Source organism: Lucilia cuprina, chromosome 3 (assembly GCF_022045245.1).
Source record: "Lucilia cuprina isolate Lc7/37 chromosome 3, ASM2204524v1, whole genome shotgun sequence".
Taxonomy (NCBI): domain Eukaryota; kingdom Metazoa; phylum Arthropoda; class Insecta; order Diptera; family Calliphoridae; genus Lucilia; species Lucilia cuprina.
In genome coordinates this window covers 2767036-2771551 of record NC_060951.1, presented here as the reverse complement: position 1 = coordinate 2771551, position 4516 = coordinate 2767036, and the positions used below count along the sequence as shown (strand labels likewise).

Below are 4516 nucleotides of genomic sequence, written 5' to 3'. Positions count from 1 at the left end.
AGACTATAGACTAGACTATAGACTAGACTATAGACTAGACTATAGACTAGACTATAGACTAGACTATAGACTAGACTATAGACTAGACTATAGACTAGACTACAGACACGGCTATAGACTAGACTATTGACTAGACTACATACACGGCTATAGACTAGACTTCAGAGACGTCTATAGACTAGACTACAGACAAGACTTTTAAATAGACTGCAATATACGTTGAGCATAGATTTGCCTTTTATCAGGATTTTGAACTTGTTTAGTATCGCGATTAATTTTCAGTTACAAACTTCATACCTATTGCCCCTACATTTTCACTTTTATTTCATTAATCTGTAAAATATCTATTGAAAAATGTATCATATGTAAAGAATATTCTCATTTATATGAATATGTAGTTGTTTTTTAAAATAATTTCATGTTTGCAGATTTCATTTACAGCAATTTTTTTCACTTTAAACAATACAAAAGCATACTTTTAGGTAAAAGTTTATATAATACATTTTTATTATTTTCCATATAATATAAAGAAAAAAACTCCTTTTACAGATAAACATTTCTGGTATTGTGTTTAAACTATATAATACACGTTTTTTCATTATTTCTCTTTTTTTTTTTTTTTGTTCATATGTATATATTTTTCAATATTAGTTTCCCTATTGCCATTGTAAGTTTAACAATTGTACATTTTTATTTATGTGTTTTGCAAATGTAAAACATTATTACTTTGAAATACAATAAAAAAATATTAACCCATATTTTTGTAAAGAACAACTGTGTATGTTATACAAACCATTTGCTGTATCCTGTTTTGAGTCAGAAATATATATAAAAACTATAAGTTTTGTTGGAAAAAAGGGATTTTTTTTTTTGGAAAAAACTTTATGAACATTAAATAAAACTATTTTTATTTTCTTCAGTTTTTTTTTTGAAGTAGAAAATATTATCTAGAGAGTTTACGCTTAAACGACGTTTCTCTGTTTTCATTAAACATGCACAAGTATAGTTAACAATAATAAAAAGTCCAAAAACTAAACTAACGCACAAGTTTTTGTAATAAAAAAAGTAAAAAAAGAAATGACATAGAAAAAACTTTTAAGCAAAATTGAAAGTCATGTTAAATGATAAATTACATGATAATTATTGCATACTTTAGGGAGTTTTCTATACTAGATAATACTTTTTTCCCAATGATATAATAGCAACAACAAAAACTATGCGTATTTTTTGCCTGGCTTAAAGTCATAGAAAGTTATTAAAACTAAAAGTTTACGGTTTTTTTAGAAAATGTTTAACACCAGCGAGAAAGAAAGAGAAAATTCAGTTATAAAACAGGAAGTGTTTTAATTTGAGTTTTAAATTTAAGTTGAAAATAATAATGAAAATATTTAAAACAAACTGCCAAATATCTAAAGTATAATACTAGGTATGACAAACTATAAACAATGTAAAGCATGCTTTAGGGATCGGTATAACTACTAAATTATGTTATTAACACAATTTATTTTAAAAAATTATACTTACTTTTCAAAATTTATTTGTTAGCCTGCGTTGAGTGTGCCGGTAGATTAGTCAAGGAGCGCACTTCAATCCAAATAGAGGCCTTTTTACTCTTTAAAACTAACTTATTATAAACATATTTAATTAAAAATGTTGCATACCTTTAGGCTAGCTTAATAAACTTGATTATACTATCAAAAACTGTAGCATAGTTTAGGTTGCAAAGTAATATTTAAATAAAATATTATAAAATTCATAATTTTCTGTATATTTTTACAAACTTAATAAAAAATTTACTAAAATTATCTTGCACATTATTTATTAATAAAATTATATGAATTTGTTTACTTTTAGGATTCTACAATGCGAAAAACTATAAAATTATCTAAAATTTTCTTGCACATTATTTATTAATAAAATTATATGAATTTGTTTACTTTTAGGATTCTACAATGCGAAAAACTATAAAATTATCTATAGGGAATATTAAGGTAAGATCGAAAGCACAATAAAAATCTATCTCTCAAAAATAATCATCAAGAAAATTTAAGGAAAATAGCTTTTCTAACCAGCTCGTTCAAATGAACAATTTTGATTGCCTGAATACTTTCTTATCTTTAGACTAGTTGCTGGCGTGGGATCCATAATTTCAAAAGAAATTTTACTTTATTTTCAAAAGAAATTTGATTGTCTAAAAGCTTACTTTTCTATAGAAAAGTTGCTTGTCTTTAAGCTGACTTTTCTATAGAAAAGTTGCTTGTCTTTAAGCTGACTTTTCTATAGAAAAGTTGCTTGTCTTTAAGCTGACTTTTCTATAGAAAAGTTGCTTGTCTTTAAGCTGACTTTTCTATAGAAAAGTTGCTTGTCTTAAAGCTGACTTTTCTATAGAAAAGTTGCTTGTCTTTAAGCTGACTTTTCTATAGAAAAGTTGCTTGTCTTTAAGCTGTTTTTTCTATAGAAAAGTTGCTTGTCTTTAAGCTAACTTTTCTATAGAAAAGTTGCTTGTCTTTAAGCTGACTTTTCTATAGAAAAGTTGCTTGTCTAAAAGCTTACTATTCTATAGAAAAGTTGCTTTTCTATAGAAAAGTTGCTTGTCTAAAAGCTTACTTTTCTATAGAAAAGTTTTTTGTTGAAAAGCTTACATTTCCTTCAGTTTCTACTCAACTTCATTTAAAGTCTTTAAAAATTTTTATGTTTTTAAAACGTTTTTGTATTTTTTTTTTTTTATTTTCTTTCTCAACTTCCTGAAACCTTAAACATGTTTAAACATGTTTTGCTTTTTCCTTACACAAAATTTTAAATTCTTTCTTCATGATTTATTTTCTACAACAACATAAATCTATCATCTTTAATAAAACAATTTTTTCTTATCTGCATTCTATATTCCTGGTTATTGTTGTTGAACATTCTTTTCCATCACATTTTCTTTTTTCACTTTTCAATTTTATTATTTAAAAAAAAAGAAATATAAAATTCAGTGTTACGGAGAAAAAAAAAGAAACTCAACCAAGAACAACAAAGTCCATTCTTTGAATATTGAATGGTGATTGTGTAAATAAATAAACGAGAAATTTTTTATGACGCCTTATGGTATGCTCTATAAAATTTGTCGAATCCTATGGCAAAATGTATTTATATGTATGCTTTATATAAAAAAATCCAACAACAACAATAATTTAAAGTAAAAAAGCAAGCTATCATAAAATGTTTTGCATACTTTCAGGTGACAGTCAAATTAAGTTCTCTTTCAGAATTGAATTTTATTCACAGTATTTTTATTTTCTGACTTTTGCTTATAGTATTGATGATATATTTGTGAGTAAGAGTTTTTATATTATCAAACTTTTCAATTCATGTCATAAATATATATGTATATATATTTTTTTTTGTTTTCCTTACGATTTCAGTTGTCTGCACAGATTTGTTGGTTGAAGTATGATTAGGTATGCATAAGTATGACTGTATTTTTCAACATTTATATGAAAAATTGTCATATAATGTTATGACAACAAATTTGCTTCAAGTTGTTGAGCACAGGAACAAAAAAATATAAAGCCAACCATAAGGCGCCAAAAAAAAAACAAACTTCCCCAACAAAAAACTAGTAATGTTTTATGTATTTGTATTGAATGTTGATTTCAAATTGGGTATTTGTCATTGATTTAACAAACAAATTTCGATATAATATTTACAGTATGAAAGTAACAACAACAACAACAACACAAAAAACCTCACTAATATTGGCATAACAAACTCTTGACGTTATATAATTGAAAAACCAAATAACACATCACATCCTATATACCCTAAGGCTTTAGGTATAGAAATCATTTGCTGGCTGTTTTTTTTTTTTTATTTCTAAATTATGAATGAACATGTTATTTATTTTGACATTTCATTAAAATTATTGATATTTTCTTCCCCAATTCTAAAGTTTTTCTTCAAAATTAGCTTAAGGATATATTTATTTTTCCTTGCTTGTGACTGTAGTAACCTGTAATATGTTGGTTGATATTTAGAGATTCTAGAAATATGTTAATTTATTAAAATTTGTTTAACGAAGTCTAAGATTTGTGGTTAGTTTTATGTTGCTTTTAGTTATTTTCATATTTATTTGCATAATTAATAAGCATTATCATCATTAACATGATTAATTCATAGAAGTCTTGGCGGGTAGGATGATTTTGCACACAACATCTTAATGTTTAATTTTCTTAGGAAATTTTGCTTGTGTGAGAAGCTTTAATTTTTTATATACAACTTTTTTATTAAAACTTAAACATTTCATTTCTATGGACAAGTGGCTTTTTTAAAAATTTTACTTTCTATATATAGCAAATATAAAAAAATTGCTTGTGTGAAAGCTTTCTATAGAAAAGTTGCTTGTGTAAAAGTTGCTTATCTAAATGCTTACTTTTCTATAGAAAAGTTGCTTGTCTAAAAGCTTACTTTTCTATAGAAAAGTTGCTTGTCTAAAAGCTTACTTTTCTATAGAAAAGTTGCTTGTCTAAAAGCT

At 25.3% G+C, this 4516-nt stretch overlaps 1 protein-coding gene across 4 annotated transcripts in view; it reads left to right on the top strand.

The window, feature by feature from the left end:
- LOC111676740 overlaps window positions 1-4516 on the top strand; it is a 92119-nt gene that overhangs the window by 40536 nt on the left and 47067 nt on the right. For 3 of the 4 annotated variants that reach the window (XM_046946156.1, XM_046946155.1, XM_046946157.1), the window contains one exon: window positions 1944-1991. The exons of the other annotated variant lie outside the window; for it this stretch is intronic. The gene's annotated coding sequence lies outside the window, so the exon portion shown is untranslated. The remainder of the gene's footprint in view (window positions 1-1943; window positions 1992-4516) is intronic. 4 annotated transcript variants of the gene reach the window in all.